Raw genomic sequence first — 23,813 nt, forward strand, 5'->3', positions numbered from 1 at the left:
CAGATGTATGTACTAAAGTGAATAGAGGTGTAGAAATTATAATTAGCAGACATGAGGCATGCAATAATGGCATATGTTCATTATTTGTATCAATAAATCGTGGTGTTCCAGTTCTACTGGCATAGCTGCTAAAAATATTAGCTCAACTGTTCAAATGATAATAATAACTAACTAGTGTAATATTAAAATTGATTTTATATGTATTCGACCATAAAGTTGAAATGGAGTTGTTAATATTTTATTAACACGGATCACAAAGAATTCCGAATCGTGAAAACGCTCAAAACAGAGCCTTTATCGGAGTAGAAATAAATCATTTTTAGTTAGGTATATTCTTTTGCTTTGCTGCCTTCAAACTTTATTACTCGTACATCACCTTTGAATGTTGCTGTATATTTTTATGTGCAATATTTAGCATTAAAATTGACATAGACACATTATGTATTTTGATTACTTAAATGGGGAACCAATGTACAAAATAGTGGAGTGGATAGATATTAGACCTATGAGTGTGTTCGTATGCAACTCGTTGATATGAAATTTACTTACGATGATTTTTTTTTCAAACACACTCGTAGATACGTACGATAAAGCTTTGTATGTATTTCAAGTAATAACATAGTACTTGTATTTAACACATCATCAAGCATACAAAGGTTTTGTGTTATAGGTTAATTGTTATTTTCTTCGATTAGTAGATACCTATTATGTTGCTTTATCTGGACCACCTTTTATCTTTCAAAGGTTGTAGATGAATTTTGGTGAGAATCTTTATGTTGTGTGATTTTTGAAAACTTCCTTTTTAGCTCATTTAAAAATCCTACAGTTTGAGTTTCATGGAGTTAATTTTTCCCCAAAAATAATTTTGGCATGTACAAATTTAATTTCATTCAGATGAGTACCTACTATTAAAAAAAAAAAAAAAAAAAAAAAAATGGATCAAAAATTCGTAAAAAATTTTTGTGTATGTAGTTTGAGGAAAAACTCTATAACAAAAGATCGTTTTACAAAACTGAAAGAACTAGGTATGAGCTTAATTTTCAAAAGGAGCACTAATTTCAAGAATTTTTATTGCATATTTATGTACTGATAGGTAGTTTCTTCACCAGTACCCCGGATTATAGGTAGCTAATTAGCTTTGGGATGGATGTACGTGACTATTGAGGTTCTTAAATAGGTGTTTACCTACTTGCTAGAATTACTCAGTAGTTCAAACACCAATAATAAAGTGCACCAAATAAGAGAAATTCGGATGGAATCGCGTATTGACCGATAAATACGGATAAATAAAATACACGTTGACACGAATTGAAACAAAGTACCTACGTAATACGTATGTATTAACGGATCATTAATCGAAGATTCGCGAGAATTACCTATACGATGCCGTGTTAGCTAAGTTGCTGTGGCTGATCGGATGAATATTTCATCACCAGGGCTCGGATATTTTTTCTCCAAAAAACCCTACACATATGCTTAAAAATTCCATTAAAAATGTCCAAAAAAACAGAGTATTTTTTTTTCAAGTATGTACTTATGTTTTTACCCTAATTTTTTTCAGTAAATTTTGTACAAAAAAAATGAAAAATTGGCTAAATACAGTACAAAAATTTTTAATTGGCTGAACATTCCTTGAATATGAATACGTTGAAAATTCTCTGTAAACCTGAAAAATTCCCTTAAAAATGCCGAAATATATTTTTTATGTTCTTATTGGTGCAATATGCAAAAATGTGCTGCAACAAATAAGGCTTATTTTTCTGAGAATTGTATATGAATCGTGGAGGTAATTGAAAAAGGCGAGATAGATGAGCCGTTTCCTGGGGGGAGAGGAGATAAATCTTCACATTAGCAGTGTAGCCATATTCCACCCATAATAATTTTTTGAATAATTTTTCACTTGTGAATTTTTTTAATTTTGGAAATGTTCTATTTTGATAGAGGACGTTTTCATCTTAAAAAAGCAGTTAGTGTTCTTACGAAATATCATCGATGAGGATTTTTCACCTCATCCGAAATTTCAACTATAAAAAAAAATTGAAGGGGATTCCAATAGTGAGTTGTAATTTTGTCGCCATCAATACCTAATACTTACTTTTTTTTATCCATTTCCCAGAAGAGTTTGATTTTTGACATTTTGGAGGGAAACAAATGTAGTAAAAACGTATAAAAATTAAGCACACAAATTGTGAGCATTTTTAATCCCATTGATTTGAAAATTTATTTTCATTTCTACCTGTTTTTTATTTTATTTATTTTTTTATTTTTCAAATAAGTAGATTGATTAAAATTTTTTCTAAAGAAAAATATTCGCGTTATTTTCCAAACTTGTAGACAACTGAAAAAATAACTTCTAACTATCTGCGTAATTTCCAGCGAGAAATAGAAGTGAAAAAAAAATGAACAACTCCTTGTACATTTCAAAATGCATTTTTTAAATTTTGAAGCTTCATGAGCTATGTACTCATGTGAAAGGACGGAGGGGATGAGGATTAAGTTCAATTTTCAAGGTCGTATCACAACAATGATGTGATGATTGTGATGAGCTGCAGTGAATTTTGAAAAAAAAAATTGATAACAGACCTACCATAATGGATACTTTTACTTACCTATTTACCTACATATGTTTTTCCATAATAGATCCCATAAAATCAACTTCATCGATAACGAAGTATGCCGAATATGTTTCAACCCTGCCGCAAACATTCGCATTTATAAAGCGTATATTAATTAGAAGCAGGTTATAGATGGTCGTCCTATTTTGCGAGTAATGATTCTATAGTTATACTTTCTCACGCGATTTCCAAACCATCGCATGTACGTATTTGCTTTTAGCGAATTTATTGATTCGAAACACATTATTCTTGACAAAAACAATATTGCATGACTCGCCAGTCGAACAGCAATGTTTTTAATTCGTACTTACCTACTCAAAAACCAATATTTTGTGAGTTTTCCCCCCAAATTTGACATTACTTAGTTATTTATCAAAATGAGAGATGAAAAAATCGTAATGCTACCTTATAACATGTTCTGTTGCGAATTTAAATTACATGGTTCAATAATCAGCAAAATTTAACGATGAGTTTTCGGAAGCTTTAATAGGAATAGGTAGGCAAGCTTCACGTATAACCGATGTATAATTTTCGAGATCCCCTCGTATCATAATTTTGAATATTCATTTGAACCAACTCTACTTACTTCTTTACTTAGTATTGTGCGTGTATTTACTGAGATAATATTAGTATCAAACTACCAACTGTACTTCTACCTGTGCCTACCTACTCTCAGTAGGTAGGAATATGTGTGTTTTGAACTCTGCATCGAGTCACTTGTACGTCATATGTCACCCTAAACGGATTAAGGCCCTTTATCATGCTCAAGTGAACACACACAGCAACTAATACGTATAAAAATGTGTAGCTAGGTAGGTAAGTACATTGTACCTACAACGACCAATTAATTCTATATGTTTTGCACGAAATTTACTTTCATCTAGTTTTACTTGTGTATACCTCTATCTATTTAATTGAATTGTACTCAGTGCATCATACCTATTTTTTGCACCCGATGATGTGACACAGCTAGATGCTATAAAAAATAGAATAAAAGACCCCTAACTCACACTGATGTATTTACCTATCGATTCCATTATAAAAAGTAGCAGCTATATGGCGAAACTTCATTCAATCGTTATATTTTACGTTATTTATTATTTATCATCGTCTATAAAATCATGGTGATAAGTGATAACATTTCAATCTTAATTTACCGTTATAATACAATTAACGAAGAAAATCATTCTTCATTATGCACATTCGAATATCTATTGTGGATTGGGTATTATTAATGACTTGTATTATATTCATACCACATATACACTTTCGTTATACATCTTTGATTAAGCCAGACCTATCCACAAGTGGAAACTGACACTGTCGAATTAAGGTGCTTCCAATTTAACATTTTCGATTCCAATGTTGATTTTGATTTATTTCGTATTATTTATGTGAATTCGTGCCACTTCACTATCAATATTATTTACCTCTGATGGTCTTCAGACATCTTCTCGAATACGTTTTCCCGAATGGGAAAATCCCGAATTTCCATTATTCTTGATGACCAATTTCCCAAATCCACTTTTCCCGAATCCCATTATCCAGAATATGTATCTACTATCTAGGTACGCAAAAAGTGGGCAAAAGATCAATTTGGCCTGTTTTTCTTTCTTTCTTATTTTTATTTGGTTTTTTTTGGCCAAACTTCCTTGGAAATCTTTCAAATTTTACGTTTTTTTTATCAAAATTACAGAAAAAAGCTTTGTTTTGGTCAAAATTTTCATAAAGTTTTGCTTGTTTTGTCGTAAAAAAAATATGCTTTTTTATGCCAAATTTACCAAAAAAAAATAGTTTTCCATCAGTAATTAAAAACATATCTCCCCCCCCCCCCCCCAAAAAAAAATATCAGAATAATTACTGGAAACTCTTACTTTTTCAGACAAATTTTCAAAAAAAAACTGTTGAAAAGATATTTTTCGTGAAAATTTCCAAAATACATTCTTTAAAATCAAAATTGTGAAAAGGTTTTGTTTTTGCCAAAATTGCAGAAACCCTCCTTTTTTTGATTAAAATTTTCATGCAGTTTTGCTTTTTTGTCCCAAATGTTTTTATTTGTCCAAAGTGCAAAAAAATATGTTTTTTGTCATAATTATCTGGAAAATCTTACTTTTTTGTCAAAATTGCATAAAACCTTACTTTTTAGTTTTTTGTAAAAATTATTTTAAAAACTCATATTTTGTCAAAAATTGCTTAAAAAAAGCTATGTTTTTTTATCAAAATTTCCAGAAAGTTTAGTTTTTTTTTGCTTAAATTTCAAAAAGACGTGTTTGTTTTTGTCATAAAATCTTTGTTAGCCGAAATAGGAAAAAATGCCTTCTTCTTCGCCAGAATTGCCAGCGGAAGTAATTCTATTCTAACATTATTCATTGGAAATCAAGTGTTTAGGGAAAATTCATACGAGAATTCAGCAGTCTTGAAAAATTTATTTGAGGATTATCTTCTTCAACAATTGTTTACTTCCACGCCACCTAAGGACTTGTGGTAAAAAATTTGAGTGAGGTAGGAGGACCTCGCTTCATGAAACAAAACCCAAAATTTAGTTTTCATTTTCATTGCAACGGTATTGTTTACCTATTTCTTATTGATAGATGCATTTTAGAAAACTGGAAAACATTTGTATTTTGTCACGGTACAACCCAAACTGCAGGTGAAAAACTTCTGGGAACTCAGGTTGTTCAATATAATCAGGTATAGACGTATCTGTTCTCATTCATGAGCATGAACCGTGGAAAAATGTAATTTCAAGTTTGAAAACAATGTTCTCAAAAAAAAAATGCTTATAAAATAGGTTTATGTAAATTATACATACGTGTATGTTGGTATACGAAGACCAGTGATATAATTAAATAGGTACATATTACATTTTGCGAATAGCGGTCAGTTGAGTGTGGTCATGAATTATCACGTTGACGACTCCAATAATTATGGTATTTTCATATCGAACGTTGTCGTAAATACCAGTTTGTATTATTTTTCTACAGCATTCTGTTTAAATGTAGATGTGCATACGCAGGTTTGTCCGTGGAATTCGTTTTTTTTTTTTGAAAATTATTTTGCGAAAAAAATGGTCAACTACTGACATTTTATTGCACCATCGACGTATTATGATTCTTCTTGTACAGTTAAGTATTGAGTAACACATTCGACACTCGTATGTAGATACAATTTCAATGAGGTAAACTCCCAATTGTGATCATCTTCATTCTTTGATCCAACGTTTAAAAAGTACCTTATAAGTTCTGCAGTCGGAAATTATTTCATTAAAAATTGTAATCTGGTATTTAGTATAATTTTTCGATTATTTTTATTGATCTTTATTTCGAGTTGAAATTCTTATAGAAGAACGAAGATAAAATTTTGGGATTAAAATCACCCTATTCTTTGCTCTGCGTTACTTATCTCATTTCTAATTTCATTCATCTCTACTCCTACTAGAAAAAGTTTAATGTTTGATTTTTTTAAAATGCAAGATCCCATTCAATTTAATTAGGCAATGCCTACCAATTAAATTAAGTAATTTCACGTTACGAATAAGTTATTTAAATTTTTTTTATTTCGTCGCAAAAAGAAAACAGTCGCCAGTGATAAACTTCAGCTAAAAAAATTATACTTATACTGCAGTCTGCAAGCAGTTAAATACTTTCGTAATTTAAATATTCATTTCCATAAAGCGTAGGTAGGCCATACCTAACTACTTATATTTTGCTTCATTATTTGCAAGACGTCGCGTCGCAAGGGCATTTTTACCAACAATGTTACGTGAAATAAAATCGCACGATGAATAATTTTTGTCAATTCAAATTTGCAGAACACTTACTTACCTACTAACATAAGTACAGACAATTTTTACTTTAACAAATATGTCACATGGGTGGATGTAAAATGTAGGTGAAACTTTTCAAAAGGGAAAAAAACGAACTCAACCTTGTACTTGGAATTTAGTGCAGTATGGAAAAAAAATTATTTCAATTTTTCATAAGTAGTTTATTAGAAATTCGAAATAACTACACCGGCGACGGCGGTTTGTGAATTATTGAACGGAAACACTTGTGTGAATGACGCATTTTTATATAAAATATTCAATGAGTTTTGCTGACCACGTTTCCAATTTCAAAAGCAACATTATAATACGTTGGAATTAATCGTATCGCGCAAGAACTTAATTAAAATATAGGCGAATATTGTGTGATTTTTATTTCCAACAGGTATCTCAATACGAATACGAGATGTAGGTCTGGGATACTTGGCCTAGTATTTGAACAATTTTCAAAATTTAAAGGAAACCGTAATTGCATAACATCACAAGTGCGATTAAGTACCTATCTATAGGTATTTCGTACTTGGATGACGAACACGGATTGCGAGAAATTGAATTATCTCGAGAGTGTAGATTATAAATTTTTGTCTTCGTAAATTCGTGACAGGTACTCGCCGTACAAGGTGTTCCGGGAACCCTCTGCCAAAAAATGTCATCTGACGAATTAGGTACAGAATTTGCGTCATTGGTGAAACTAAAATCTTCTAATTTTGAAGATGAAAAATTTACCGAACTGAATTTTAAACTCTCTGGAATTTTAAATTCAGAATGAAATTTTTTGTGAATTCATTTAAGTGGATTTATTCACCCCACCCACTCTTTGATGTTTCGTTCAATTATAAAAAAATTGATTTGAAACTCTCTGTATATGTACCTAGCACCTTTTCAATTTCAGTACCTCTCTAAATTATGACTTTCCCTACATTTCGTTAGAAATCATCTCATTTTTGAGCTTTTGAGTTCATTCTTAGCTCTTACTCTTTTAATCTGATGTCTAATTGGATTTAGGTATCGGTTTCGAATCCAAATTCTTTGACTGACTACAACTAAAAGTTAGGTCAAGCTGAAAAACGAAAAGTATATAAATCCTGATATTTTCAAACAGCAGCATTGTAACGTAAAAATATTACACGCTCATTGAATAGAGAGGGAACATTTCTAAACAGTTAGACATGGTTGATGAAGCGTTAAGCATTAGATTAATGCAAGAATTAAAGAACCTCATCATTCATTTGCCAAATGTATACATAATAGGTATACCTTTACCTACAACAGTTTAGCAGTAGGTATGATCCGACTAATTGCATTATATCAAATTACTTACTTAATGCAATTAGCTCGTTTAGGGAAATTTTATAACGCTTATTTTGTGAATACAAACTTCGTTATCGAGATACATTCACACAAATTACATACCTACCCACATTGTTACCTATTCCGTTTGATAATGCATTGGGGTGAATCGCGAAAAAAGAAGTGGTGAAGAATTTTGACAAAATTTAGTGAATGTGTAAATACGAGTAAAATTAAATAATTTTTGTGATTTATTATTTTCGATATCATTCTGATTTTACTAATTTTCATACGTCAATTCGACCAAGAAGTGGTAAGGGTGTCGGCGATTTTTTTTTAATTTTTCCTGTGGAAAGACCTTCCGAAGGGATGACCAATGACGCAAATCGCTGCCCTCTAGCCCTTTTTTAAAGGCTGCTAGGGGGTGTCAAAGTTTTCAATGAAATTGAAATATCATCCATTTCAGCAGTGGATTACTCGATAACCGCGATACCTACCAAAATGGAACTTTTTCCAATAGTTAGAGGTTTTAAACGGCTTTTTAATCATAAAAATCAGTGTTGCCACTTTTTTTCGTACAAAAAATTAGCTCGAAAAGCTTCAAAACGTATCTAGTTTTCAAATCGTTTCGACTTTCAAAAATTGTGAAAAAAATATATTATGAACAAATTTTCACGCCGAACAACATATTAAAAAATTGGGATGGCTAAAGTCGATTTAAAAAAATTGGAAGATTGCAAAATAATGCTATTTTTTTATTTAAAACATGAAAAAAAGTTTTGATTGGTAAAGTCGACCCATTTGACCCTTATTTTTACGTATCTGTTGAAAAAGGTGAAAAAAAAAACATTTCACTCGATAAAATAAACTTATCACAAAAAAATCAAAATTTGAAAAAATTTAATTTTCAAATTCCGAACATCGAAAAAAGTTTTAATTTATTCAGTTGTCTTATTTTGACCTCTTTTTGACGTATTTCATGAAAAAGTTGATAAAAATTACACTCATAGCAAAAACATTAAAATTCGTTTATTTTTTCAATTCACTCAGAATTTTGATTTTTTTTGTGATGAGTTCATTTCATCGAGTGAATCGTCCTTAAAACTTAATCCAAAACGAACTGCCTTAACGTCCGTCAAATTTCCGATGTGTTTTAACGATAGTCAGTATAGGGAAAATTGACTCATTTATGTTGTGAAATATGAATCATATCCTTCCAGCAATCAAACGAATACGTATTTTCAAATTCCGCATTTTTATGGTGAATAACAACAACGTATTACTGTACCTAGTAGAATAGACACTGTACGTGCCCAGGAGTACCTAGTAGAAATAAACTGCACCCTTTTTAAACTTTTTTAGATTGCGTGCAAGAAAGAATAGCTACAGCCATAAGCATATTAGCATTGCAGCTCCCTCGCGAATTTTCTAATTGCTCAGCACGCTTCGTGAACTTGCTTGTGCTTCAAATGCAAGGTTGTCAAGTCTGCCGTTCAACCGAACAGAACAAATTTCTATGCAGCTGAAACTTGAGCGAAATAAATTGGAAAAAAGTCGAAGGAGATGGGCTCAGGTCGTTTCCATTTTTTCTTTCGTTCGCGATGTTCGAACAGATTCGATTTCTTCGAAACCCATTTATCTTTTCAGAGACACGTAGATAGCGGTATAAGTTTTTCCAAAATTACAATTTTAAGTCACAACCCAAAAATTTCTGTGGGCGAAGTCGGCTGAGTTAGGTTTTATGTTTTTCAAACGGTGATGCAAAAACCACTATACGTATATAAGTGAAAATATTCGTCAGAGAATAGAATTTCCCTTCTTTATTGTTCAAGGAAAACAAGTCAGAAAATTAAAGTTTTTCAAAATGCTCTTAGCTCGGAAATTGTTCATCGTTTAGAAAGTTGAAAAAATACAAACATTTTAGCGGACGATTTTCTCCAACTCAACTTGAAACTTTTTAAACTTATACTCGAGCTTGATACGAATAGGATTTTTTAAAGGTAAATTAATTCAATGTTTTGAAAAAAAATTTAACATAGACATAGGTATAGTTTAGAATTTTAAGTCAACTGATATTTGTACGTAAGTGGATAAGAGCTTTTATACCGAAATTCGCTGAACTCGTTTGTTGAAGAAATTACATATTTTTAACGGGACTGCGATGTACAATCCAGTTAGCTGTAGCATTATTATTCGACTGTGGAGTCGATGGATAACGAAAACGGAAATAAATTCTTGATTAGGGATCGTTACGAATGATAAAATTACGGATGTGGCGATGTCCGTTCAGTCTCTCTATAGAATGAACAAGCGTGGAATATTAATTATTGAACCATATATATTTTTTGTTACTTAGCTCTTTATAATGTAATTTTTCAATTTTTCGTGAACTATAGGTCTAAGGGTGCTGCGAGGATACCTGAGGAACTTTTTAAAAAATTTTAAAACAATGTTATGTTTTTCAAACGTGTATATTCAGTTATTTTCAACATTTTTCAAACGTTTTTCAGTTTTTCACAAACATTTTTTAAAAATTGGTTATATTTTTTTTTGAAAAACATCAGTGTAGCTATTTTTGTTTTGAGGGCTTAGGATGTTTATTCGACATACGTACCCTGTTTATCTTTAAAAATTGAAACCAAACTCACTAAAATTATGCGAAAAAATTGTCAAAATTCAATTAAAAACTGATAAACTTGGCAGTGAGAAGAATTTTTATCAATTTCATCGAAACTGCCAAGATAATGGACGAGTGGGGTAATATTGATGTCTATTTTTTTCTTCTTTTTAATACTCAACTCTTTAAACGGAGTTCTAAGAAACTTTGAACAGTTTTTTGAATGTTTTTTTTTCTATCCTTCCTCTTCTCTCTTTCTTTTAATGAATAAAATAAACAAGTTTTCGATCGAAGGAAAAATAAGTCAATTGAACTGATGCTTCAAAAAAAAATTGATGTGTAATTTTTTTAAATCTTAAGTTACCTATTTTTCATAAAATTCAAACATTTTTTAAGCGATTATTTAGTATTTTAATTGCAAATATTTTCTAAAAAAAAAAAATCGTTTCTTATGGAGTAATAAATATGATGAATGATTTTCCGAGTTTTTCCCTTTTTGAATAAGGCAAATCGTCGCGTAAGCATATCTATCAGAATTTACTTCATATCCTGAGAATTTCCGAAAACAGATATTTTTATAGGCGATAATTTGGTATTTTGATTACAAATTCTAAAAAAAAAAAAAAAAAATGTACCTATCATTGAGTAAAAAGGATGACAAATGATTTTTCGAGTTTTTCCCTCTTTTGAAGGCAAATCGTCGTAAGCATGTATCAGAATTTACTTCATATCCGGAAAATTTCCGAAAACAGACATTTTTTACATCTCTTTGATATTTTATTTTTTCCAGTTCACATTTTTAGAATTATCTCACTTTAGATGCTGTAAGAGGGTAAAATGACTTTAAGCCTACTAGATGGTAGGTAGTGTTGTTTCCTAGAAATATCCTTTACAGCATTTCTAATAAATACTGACCAGAATACCTCATATGCTCGGCTAGGGCGTGAGTAGGAAATATTGCTTTTACACTCTTAACAGATGTTCACACACACCATAAATAAGAACACAGATAATTATGCACAATATATAATGTGTGTGATGTTAACAACACTGTTACATGAGCTATCTAATTACACACGTTGATGTATTCGGATAGGTTAACATGACACTATACTTAAACTAATCATCCACTCATCGGTGAGGTTTCATTCACTCATTGGTGAGGGGGCGGCAATAAGGTACCTCTCAACGGAGATTCCACATTCTTACCAATTGGCGTGAGTAGATCATTAATCCTTCTCACTACGTGACTCGAATCTAATCTCATCACAAACAGTCCTTAATAATAATTAAACTTACCTTAAATATAAGAACGGAGGTATATTGACAGATTAAGACTAAATATTCACTGTAATAGAAGGTAAAACTTATACTTAAATACTACGTTGGCAACCTATAATAAGATACTCACATTGACAATGAATAGCATACCGTATCAACTCGAATACACTACACTACTGACGTTTTGTACACTCGTAGCTCAGCTCATGCGGCTAGCTGACGAGTATACAACGCAGTGTTGCTATTACGATGCAGTGTTACCATGTAGGCGCGCCCTAAACATACCACGTACGGCATAGTAGTATATCACATATGCCCCTCTGAGGTTTGCTCAATGGCGTAACCAGCGGAGAAAAGCACGGATAAAAACATGATATACTATGCATGTACGTGATAGCGGAGCTGTCCCACTGCCCCCCTGCGTTTCTTCGATGAGAATGGCAGAGGCATATGGTAATGAAAGAAAAAGAATACCACTTGAGGACCATCAAGGCCCAGCAACAACGTGATAGTAGGGTAATCAAAACATATTTCTTAGCGGCTCAGGTTCGTAGACCAATGCTTCTAAGTTCCTCTCAATTTCATAGCTCATCAGCTTCCCAAGTCTGGACATGCTATAACACCTATTGTGTTACTTTCAATCCACGTTGCCAGCTGACGTAGCAATTCATCGATTACTTGTGCCGGTGTGTGGTCACATTGTTTTCAGTAACATCACTGCCCGAGTCGTTTTGTGAACATCTTATGATCAACGTCATAGGCACTTTCCATCCGACTGGACAGGTGTACCGTGGCAGGGAACCGATATAATGCATGTCCTTATGTGGGAATCGATTGGTTCATCGACCAAGATTGCTGATCAGATCATTTTTACCAATTTTGAACTTGATGTAATGTTTGAGCCAGTTTGAATAATACCTCGCTACTACTCGATCGGTAGTTGCGTTTTACCGACATGGTAAATAAAAACTCTCCGAGTATACCAAGTTAACACCTAGCTGTGTTACACTCTATTTTCAGTTGCATCATTACCAATGTGGTGTACCAACACTAGGGTCATCTCTCCTCAACATCTCTCGATTTGATCAAGAAATGCCCAGCACTGAACGCCACACGGGGAAGATGTACTGTGCCAGAGAACCAAGTCTTAGTATGCTCCTAATGGAGGTGTTACGAGCGTCTTACAGAAATCCGACCTATTAGTCGATTACAGCGCTTACTTCAACTGGTCTTGATTACATGCAAGATGACAAGGCCGAAAAGAGTTTTCAGATATGATTCATTGATCATTTCTTCATAGCTCTTGGATTTAAACAAATCAGTTTTTTGTGTGAAACTGGGCTACTCAATGGTAGTCTTAGTTACCATACGATAATTATTCGCTCCTTGAACATATCTAACACCTAACTGTGTTGAAAGCAACCGCCGCCATGCCTTGGAATATATAGCATTCCTGAGCTGGCGTTTATTGACGTGTTCTTGCGAAGAGGTGCGACTTATATCTTTGACCTATTTGTCATATAATGCGCCATGTTCAACTGATTGTTATTGAGAGGAGGGTTCAGTTTATCTTTTGAAGAGATTACTCCGCGGTGATCTCAAATACCATCGCAGTAATCTTTTGCTCTCCGAACATTTTCTATCACCTCGTTGTGATGCATTTTAATGTGGTACCATCGCAATTTCACTTCAACGAGTGGAACTTGCGCCATCTCGAGGGGACGTGCGACTCACAATGTACCCAGGTCAGCGTACCTGTTATTATAATGTTCTTTGGAGAGCCTTTGCGACTTATATTTCCAACCTAAGTGTCGGATAATGCACCTTCAACTGACCCATTGTTGCTGTTGAGGGCTGCGGTCCAATAAATGGATAAGTTGTGATTCATCGATCGCATCCCAGTCAACCAGGACAACAAAAGATTTCGCTCTTCAAATTTGCTACACCTAACAGTGTTGCATTAACTTATTCGAAGAGACTTTGCGGCTTGCAGTATCAACTTGTTTGTTGATTAATGCGCGGTCTTGTCCTATAGTGGTATACTTTATTCAGACTGCGTAGCAATTGATTCTAGCTAATCAAGTTGTTGAGTCATACGGGTATGGAATACCAATTCAATTGATCGGTGTTTACGTGAGTTTAATTCAGCGATTAATCTCCACGTTTGAGGCAAAAGCAATAATCAATGGTATCGCATATCGGTTTGCACAAAAGTAAAGTAAATACCTCCACGAGAAAACTTTGTCGTTTTTACCTTCAACGAGGTATTAACGAACTGTAAGAACTATGTACACAAGAAATAATACTAAACAAAATATTATTAAAACAAAATTAAAGTGATAACACATCACTGGGTTCTTATAAATGAAAAGCAAAATACAAAAGTACAGAAATGAAAAACAAATAAAAGACACCGTGATACGTAAATCACTTAAAAAAAAAATTATTAGCACACTCGCAGGTATGCGTGTCACAAATACAAAGTCATGAAAAAACTATTTACAAAAACAAAAACATGATTAATTACAAGGAAAAAACATAAAACTTTGTATACAAACAAAATAAACACAATCAATTGCACTCACAGGTGCATTTTGAAAGTACAATCAATCAAAATCAAAAGATACAGTACTCGTAGGTACCAGAAATAACAGCATCGAAAATGGTTAGTCTGGAACAATCGCTATGTCGTCCACATATAACGGTGGTTGTGGGAGATATAGAAGCCGGATCAAAACTGGAGTCACTTGCGGAGCAACTGTGATGGGAAGGCGATTCAACTCTTCGATAAACGATTGGAATTGTGGAGAAGGTCGCTGGGTTCGTTCTCAAATTATACTGTCGCCGTTTCGCGATGGAAGAGTGACTGGCCATGGTTGTATCGGAATCTGTACCTCTGGGACCGAGTCTAAAAACTCGTCCAATTTAGGTTTTAGGAAACCGTGCCACACCGGTGGCTTTACGATGCAGACCATTTTCAACACTGTTAAACATATCTTCAATTAATATTGGCAATAAAAAACTCTACAGACTTCAACGAGTCTGTTTTATGAGAAAAACTACCAATTCAATTGATTGATTGTCCCAAAAAAAAAAAAAATACAACAAAAGAAAATACATTAGATTTGATTAGTTCTTATTTGAACAGTTCATAATCTAATCTCTCGAAGATAATAACAGTTTGTCGATTGTTTATCTCCAAGGTTGTATTTTTGCCACAATAGGTCTATGTAGAGCAGTATGAGCATGACCCATAAAATGAAATATTATTTGTCACGTTCAATGGATCTAACTGTTGTCGAAAAGCAATCTCAAAAGTTACAATGGCGAATTCCCATGTGACTAATTTTCTGAATTATCGCTTGCACTTCAGTGAACGCTTGTATCAAGCGATCTAAAAATCGCAATACATAGTGGATGTCATTGAACGTGCACCAACGTTCTGGAATATCCATTTTACTGTGATCAAAAAGTGAATATCAATCAATGAGTAAAGAATTTTAAACATCAAGAAATCTATTTATTTCGAGTTCAAATTCATATGATCGTAACACTAAGTACATATTTCATTCCTGCTATTATTACTATTGTATATTTTTGGCAAAAACATTACTTAACCTAATATCAAAATTATATACAAAAATTTGCGACGTTAAAAGTATATTTACAAGTCGTCGTCTTCTTTTTCATCGTCGTTTTCTTCGACAAAGTTTGGCTGCATAGCCGAGTCTTCCGTTTGCAACTCTTCTTCATTGAGAAGGTTTGCTTCAGTATAGGGTGATACAGGTTGCTGAGATTCCTTTTCATTGCTCGGAGTCTCGCCTGTCAAGTCACAAAATTTGGTGATAACGGTGTTCTCAGGGTCATTGCCTTGAGTTGCACCAGTTATTTCGTCAGTTTCAACAATTCCGGTCGTGTTGTCCAATTTTGGAACTAAAACAATTGGCTGATCAGTGGCAACCGCTTCGGTTGAGGGTTGCTCGTCGCCAGATGACTGTCTTAGTCGCAGCAGATGTTTTGTTCGTAATGACCTGAAAGTGGTGTTCAATGGCAACCAATTTTTTGGATCCCTCAAATCCATTAGGTCTTTTTTAATCATCGCTGCAGTAATTCGTATTTGATTTCCACCTTGTGGTCTCAGGTTCATAGGTAGACAAATTTTCGGTCTTGGGATCACAATCAACTCGACTCTCGATGTACTGCAGGGTTTATGTGTAGATCTGCTGCCTGATCTTGAAATGTCACTCTTGGATGCAAAGTCCAGTGATTTGGCTTTTCTTGATGGGTCGACACTTGCCCCAGTCAGTGCTGGAGTGGGTTCGTCTCTCACCTGTTGTAAGCGACGCTCCGTGTCTGTAAGCAGTTTGTTCAACATAAAGCCGTTTGAGTTGGCAAGCAGATTCATTTCAGAGTTGAGTTCATTGGACTCATCTTCAGACTGCTTGTTACAGTCAGATGATCGCTCATATTGGCAATCGTCTGACTTTGTAGTAGAGAGGTGATTTGATCGTGATGATAAGCATTCTTTGAGCTTTTCTGATGAGTGATCCGATGATTTAGGCAATGACTGAGTTTTAGATTTAGAAGGCAACTTTTCTTTCATTTGAGAAGTTAGTCAATCTCTTGAATGAGATGATTTTGCTGCCAGTCCTTTCTTCAATGAGGAAGTACTAGCTGTGTTATTGTCTTCTTTCTTCCAATCTATTTTCCGTTTTAACGATTTGCGAGCTTCAGCATCAGCAGCCGGTTGTTCTTGCTCTTTCATCTTGCTGGTCTTGATTGCCTGCTGATGATGAGTGAGAACTTGTACATGTTGATGAACTACCTCTTCATTGAGTGGTGGTTCCTCTTCATCGGAGAAGCCAGCTTGAGCAAGATGTAATCCACTCCGTGGTGGACTACTAATTCTTGCTCTCACATGTGATTGCAAATTAAAGCTTCGCGGATCATTGGGATAAATACCGGTCGTAGTGGTGCTTGTTGGTTGATTCAATAATGGTGGTATACCAATTGAAGTAGTTTTTTCAAGATAATTCAGTGTTGCTTGTTGAAGGTGTACGTTCACGAATGCTTGCCTGCTTCCAGCTTCATCTGTCGACTCAGCGGTCGAATCACGATGTGTCAGATGCGATGTTTCTTCGCCTACATTAGGACCAATGTTGGCAGCGTTGGGGTTCACATTCAGAGCGATGTGATTCTCAATGTTTATGCAATCTGGCGACGAAGCATTGATTTTATCAGCATTCTGGCTAACACCCAAGCTGGTGTTGGCCAATTTGCTTGATACTGTGTGGGCCCAGAGGTCGGTTTTGAACTGGAGATAATTATCCCAATGAGGTAATCGTGGTGAAATGTGTTTGATTTCAGGTGCGGTCGGCGCCATACCTGATTTCAAGAATAGAATTTCATACTCAGTAGCCGCCGCGGCGCCCACGTCCTCTGCGGGAATGGGGGGCTTCGTCTTTGTGCCAGCGGTCGTTGTTGGTGGAATTACGCTGGGTGTGACTGGTATGGACTGAATTACTGCTGTTGGTACTATTGGTTGCAAGTTCGATTGATTTGCGGCCATTTGTACGCTGCTAGTTGCAGATTTCGAAAATAAACTAGTCAAGTTTGATTTTCGAAGTGCTTTGTATTTAGCATTTGCCAAATTTAGCTGAGATATGAGTCCGGTTATTCTTGTCTTCGCATCTTTCAGCTGTACTTCGAATGATTGAGACCTTTTATACATATCTTCCATTTGGTCTTGACGTACGGCTAACGTTGCACGAAGTTCAGCGACTTCGTTTTGTAAAGCTTGCACCTCAGTGGGTGCGGCTTCAACGTTATTTGGCAGCTCGGCGGGTATCTTGGTGACGTCGGCTTTGTAACACTGACGTTGCAAATTATCCCTGCCGCAGTTCGGGTGCGAGCATTTGAATATCTGCTCACCGGCAGTGTTCAAATGTTCAGAAAACATAAAGCTGGTGTACAAACATGACCTGTGGAAAAGATGTAGGCAATTGGTAATATACACCGAATCCGGTTTGGTCGGATCATTCTCATTAATCGGGCTTGTTGCAGTAATCGGCTTGCCACATCTATCACAGGCAATGAGTATAATTTCCACCATCTCACAGGATGGATGAAAAGTTGATTTATGGAAAACAAGAATTTGCGAAAAGTAATATTAATTGCGACAATAAATGCGTATCGAAGTGTAATGAGCACACCTTCGCAAGGTAAACGCGGCAAAAAGATAATAAAAATAATCTCAGAGGAGACACTTGCAAGAGAACATGTTATCTACATAACAACGAAAACTGGAATAACTGTGGCTGAGCGCATCAGGTCCGTCGTTCACTCCAACTGTCTTATCCTACCCCCACCACGCTGCTCTGTTGGCAACGAACATGATTGGCTGGATACGACGTCGTGTTGGTAGCAGAGTATTCGAACGGCAGGTTTTTGACTATAACCTTCTAGAATGTTCTAAGCAGAAATATCAGCCGATGCTGATTTTCCCGGAATAGGTTTTGTCAAAAGTGTGATGTGTCACAATACAATTCGTTCTAATTTATATTGCTTGTCAGCTGTTTTGTTATTGTTTCTCTAGTCAATGCTAGATAAATGGTCGGTTTCGCCTTAACCAAAATAACATCTGCCTTTTGCTAAATGTGCGTTTTGCTTTGTGCTGTTTATTGCGTCATTTTATTTCATTGATTTCAATCTGTTATCGAATTCGATGAAATGGATTTTCGTCTACTTGTATAATTCTGAAAAATGGACCAGAATCTATCTATTCCGGTTCCTATTTTAGTGAATTAATTTCATTATCCTGTGGTATATTTATTCATTTGTATTCCAGGTGTTTAGCTCGCATTGCAGTCTATGTACTGTATTGCGTTTTTCCAACTTGTTGAAAATATGCTAATGTCAAATTTCAGGTAATAAAGCCTTCGTCTAAATTTCTTTTTTGAAATACTAGCCAAAATTCTGTTAAATTTAGCAGATCAGAATTTCAAAATTCCATTTAGAGCTTCTTTAGAAATTCATGTTACGAACTGAAAATCAAGTTGATGCAATTTTTATTAAAATCGCTTCAAGATTTCTTTCAATTCATTTCGAAAAATGTAATTTCAATCGAAGAATGAAGGAAAAAGTACGTCACAGTCTTTTTACTGTGTGGTAGTTTTTGTTCAATTTGCCAAAATTTATTATTTCAGCTTAAGTCATAATCGTGAAGTCTATTTGCATTACAGTCTAATTACTATATTGCGATTTCATTGACAAATTCCTAATATCAATTCTCTATCAGAAGATGGAATTTCCCTACTCAAAGTCAAATTTTCAGGTTTGAATTTGTGTCACAGGAGTGTACTGAGTCACGTGTTCGTGAGTTTTAACCTTGAATAGCATGTTGTAATCTATTATCACAAACAGCTTTCGAGGTGCCAACTATAATCTCGAAATTTTCCAATATTTGATCATTGTCAAATTTAAGAAATTTTCAAGTAGGTCAAATTGATATTCTTTCTTTCAAAAATCTAATTATTTTCAAAATGAGATACCTTTTTTGCCCCTGTTCGCACTGAGGTAATTTCTCTTCATTTATTTTCAAAGTTGTGATTCGAAAAGTGCACCCATTCAAGTTTCGAGTAATCAAAAATTCCTCCGTTTTCTGACCAATGGATTTTTGATTTTAGAACTCGAAATTTTTGGATTTTCGTTTTGTATGGTTTTCAACATATTTAAGTCCCCAATTTGAGATTTTCATGTCGAAAATGAATTTTATGTAGTCCAAATTCTATTAGTTCTGACCTTTGGTTATTTTAGTCATTGCTAAAAATTCCAAATTCCGATCGTAAGTAACAACGATCTTACAAAATAGAATGACTAGTTTTACATATTCCATGTGCCTATTAGCACAATTTGCAACTTTGAGTGAATTTTCAACGAAATTCTCTCTGAGAGTTCAAAATCTATTTATTTCAAACTTTCATTTGCGATTTTTGGAAATGTTTTCTAGTGAAAGTTTTCCAAATCTGAAATTTGAGTGAATTTTCAGCGAAATTCTCTAATTGTGAACCAAGTGTGATTTTCATATGTGTGAACGCGAAGTTTTCTAACAAAAAATTTCCCGTTCACTATCACAATAAACTGAAGTGAGTAAGTTCAAGTGATCATATTACTCTTGTTAGTAATTCGATTAAATGAGATGCAGTCTTGTTCAAATTTTGTTCAACAGCCCGCCATTCATAGCGTTGTTAAGCGTGTTGTTTACAAATTGAGCAACTGCGTTTTCATCTCCAGGTGTTCCACCATGACCTTATTGACCTCTAGTTTTCTAGGTTCGATTATGAAAATTTCCTGTGATTTTTCAGTCTCAGTGTTTGAAAGTTCGGAGTCATCGATAAAAAATCTCTTATGGATTTCTTTCTCGGACTGATGGTATGGATGAATATTAAAATCATAAGCCCGTGATGGATCAGGGCCCATACGTATCAGACTTGCTCTGATTCTTTCCGACTGTTTCAGAGATTTGGTCGATTTTGTAGGACCTTCTGCTGGTTATGCACTTCCTTCTGTCGATGGATCTCATGTCTGAGATTTCAACATTGGAGGTTGCGGTTCACTAGCAGGTATTACGACTTTAGACTTCTTTAATGGTCGACCCCGCGGCTTCTTAACTGAAGTGGCAGGATGCCCCAGTTGAGGCTGGGAGCTCAGGAGGCTCCCCTGCACTCATCTGTGGGTTACTAGTGGGAATATTATTATGAAGTGAATTATTCGGTTCAACTTCTACTCGTACTTCAGTGGATGTTGATTCCGTTAATTCTTGTTCAGTAGGTGTCATATTTTCTGCAATATCATCAGTAATGGGTGGGTGGTGCCCCTCAGCTTCCACTGTAATTTCAGTGGTGGCTGAAGTGTTAGCTTGATCGCGCTTCTCAGCTCTTTGTTGAGCTCGGATGTCGCGTGCTCTATTTTCCAACTGACGTAAAATTGCAGGTGACGCGTTGGTGATATCACCCGCATTGATACTGTTTGAGCATATTCCTTGATATGACGTTGGGGAGTGCCCCAGAATCCAGCTGAATAGCTACGATCTTATCACCTATTGTGATAGGAACAACATGAGTCAAATCACTCGTGCCTTCGATAACTACCAAGGGTTTAGCCTTATTTTTCAGCTCGCTCTCATCAAGATGCGCGTTATCAATTGCGTCAAGTGCTTGAGCTTCCTTTATTATACGTTTCCGGGGTACTTTGTTTCCATTTTTTATCGGTAGGTGAACCTTTTATGGATTTAGGTTTTTTCTTAGGTTCAACGACCTAGTTTTTCTTCGATTTCTGTTTCTTTTATTTCCTCCGCATAAATTGGAGACTGTTTAGGTGGATTCATGTATTTACAAGGATGTTGAGGATGTTTGAAGAATTTTTTGCATTTCTTCGTATGGAGTTCTGAGCTCATTCCTATTTGAACGTGCTCTTTTCCATTCTTCGAATAGTCTATGAATACCAACGCACACTGTGTTGTGAACCACACGGTACGTTGATAAGGCAGGATAGTATTTCTTCCTATCTGGTTTGAACTTGAATTTTTCTATAATTGGAATAACACTTTTTGTGTCATCTACCTTAACGCCTATCACTTTTAGTCCAGCTTTTGTTTGTCTCTCTTCTGTCCGTAAATAATGTGTGGCTGGTTCATTCCAGAATAACACAGTCTTATTATCTGCGCATCTGGTAAATAATTCTCGATATTCAATGTATCTACCCAGCTTAACACCTTTATCAGATTTATCTTTCAGCTTGTCGGGCTCACGTGGCTTGACTAGAGGGAAGATTAGAATAATCAGTTCCGCTCCTTTGCTTACTAAAAGCCGAAGTATTTTAATCAATTGCTTTTCAATAACGTGATAGGGTTTGTTGGAATAATTCAACTCGAATTGGCAGGCAGATAGAATAAATTTTCCTCTTTCTGGGAATATCGTTCTATCTAAATGTTCATACAAATCCTCTATTAGGAATTGATCACGTAGGTATGGAGGTAGAGTAGCTGGAACTAGTGTGTCTCCTCTTTTTAAGAAGTGCACCAATCCATCACCTACCCATATAAAGTCGGTAAATATTACGTGAGTGGGGGCTATGTTGGAACTAGACAGTGCCCCTGGGGTGTCTAGTTTCTCCAGTTTCCCAAGATCCTGTTGCCCATTTTAATATTGTATAGTGGCATTCCATTGATGTCAAAACAATTGGTAATGGCAGGTGCTTGTTCAGATTCTGCCTCAATGTTGGCATTATTCGTGATCGTGGGATGATTCGTCCAGTTCCCTATTGGAGGAGGACTTATCTGGTTGGATTGAGAACTCTGATTCCTATTTGAATTGGTGTTCTGAATCCATTGATCATTTCCCATAGACCAACTATTATTAGAATTCGGATTCCAACTCATTTGTGGACCAAAATTCTGGTTTGTAATCGGTGGTGTCTGATTACACCATGGATTCAAATTCCAGTTATTTGGGTTGCCAGAGCATATTACCCATTGACCAGTTGGTCCTTGTAACCAAAAGGTAGACTGGGGTTGGCCATTTCCATTGTTCCAGCTGTTATTAGGCAACCTGCCCCATTCGAATGATGGAGTTTGTTGCCATTGAATGGGCATCATCGTGCTGTTGCGAACTGTAATGCGTACATTATTCTTGGGGTCAGAATCATGATTAGCGAATTCGTCGAGTTTTCTAATAAAACTTTCTAACGTGGTTTGTTTCGCTAATTTGTTATTGTACGGGTAGGGTGCTTTCTCAGCTGCCACTTCCAATACTTTGGAAATATTCGGATGTTTGCGTTTGATTAGGGATAATACCCACCTCTTCAAATCCAAAAACAGACGTTTCTCTGTATTGGTTTCGCAAAAGTATTTCTGGAAACATTCCCATGCATCATTCTGACATTGACTATTCCAATAATGTTGGAAGAATTTCTGTCTTAGGTCTTCGTAATTTGTTACTCCCACCATGTCGCCTCTCCACTCGGTTGCATCTTGAGTCTCAATTACTCCTTGAAATGCATAAATTTTTTGTATTTCGGCGGCATTGCTTTTGCTTACGTAGTCTTCAAACTGACGTACAAATTCGTGTGGGAAGTAACGTTTTGATTCATCGTAATAAATGCCAGCACTCCTGATTGAGGCAGCATTCATTTTCAGTATTGGGGTGGAATTATGACCCCCATTGGATCGACATCCACCAGCTGCTTGTAAATCTGCGACTGCATTCGCAAGTATACCGCATTTTTCCACATGTTTGTTCATTTGGGCTTTGAATTGATTGGTAGCTTGATCAACCTTAGTTTCAGCTTGCGTTGCCTTTTGCATCGCGCTGTCAGCTCTTTGAAGAGCTGCGTCGGTTGTCTGTGCTACGTATCCTTTCATATCTGTGGCCCATTTATCGCAACCTTCACGTACCTCTTTGATTTCGTTTTTAAATCCGTTGATGTTGCGAGTCGTACTGCCTGCATGATCAACGAGATTTATTAAACAATCTTCCATTCTGATTAGGCTGTGTTCTTGTGCAGCTTGACCTATCTGTAGGTTCTCAACGGCACCTTCAGTGAAATCCCAAGTTTGTTGAAACAACGTTCTCAGCGGATCGTCTAGTTTCACATTCTCAGGGATTTCAGGTCTGTTTTTAGTTTTAGACTTAGTCATCTCCATGACCGAATCTCTGCATGCCTTGAAAGAATTCGCCTTCATTTGAGGTGGATCAGGCAGATCAGTAACATTACTAAGCTGACTTTGATTGTGAGGTACGTAATCTTCATCCTTGCTAGAGTCTTCATCTGAGAAATCCGGCAAAGGATGATCACTAAATAGCGATTCTGCTAGATCGATTGGGCTCGTATGTGGTTCATTCTGATCTAGGTTATGAATCTGTACAGAGGGATTTTTTCGATCCTTCTGTGTAGATTTGCTACTTGGTTTTTTCAAATTCGGACACGTTGCATCATGGTTGTCATCCATATAGGTGCAATGGATTTGATGCTGTGAAAGAGCTCCAGTTTTACTTCTGGTGCTCACAGCTAGTCCAGAAGTTGCCATAATGTTTGATTTAAATCTCAGCTTGGATAGTATTTCAACGAATACTTTCCTATTTGTGATGATATTTCTATTAAATGTCTAATCACAAATTTAAAGTGCAAT

At 35.3% G+C, this 23,813-nt stretch overlaps 1 protein-coding gene across 1 annotated transcript in view; it reads left to right on the forward strand.

The window, feature by feature from the left end:
- The window catches only part of LOC135836312 (galactosylgalactosylxylosylprotein 3-beta-glucuronosyltransferase P-like), a 47,281-nt gene that overhangs the window by 4,246 nt on the left and 19,222 nt on the right, over window positions 1-23,813 (forward strand). The gene's annotated exons all lie outside the window — the stretch shown is intronic.

The sequence above is a fragment of the Planococcus citri genome, chromosome 2 (assembly GCF_950023065.1).
Source record: "Planococcus citri chromosome 2, ihPlaCitr1.1, whole genome shotgun sequence".
Lineage (NCBI taxonomy): Eukaryota > Metazoa > Arthropoda > Insecta > Hemiptera > Pseudococcidae > Planococcus > Planococcus citri.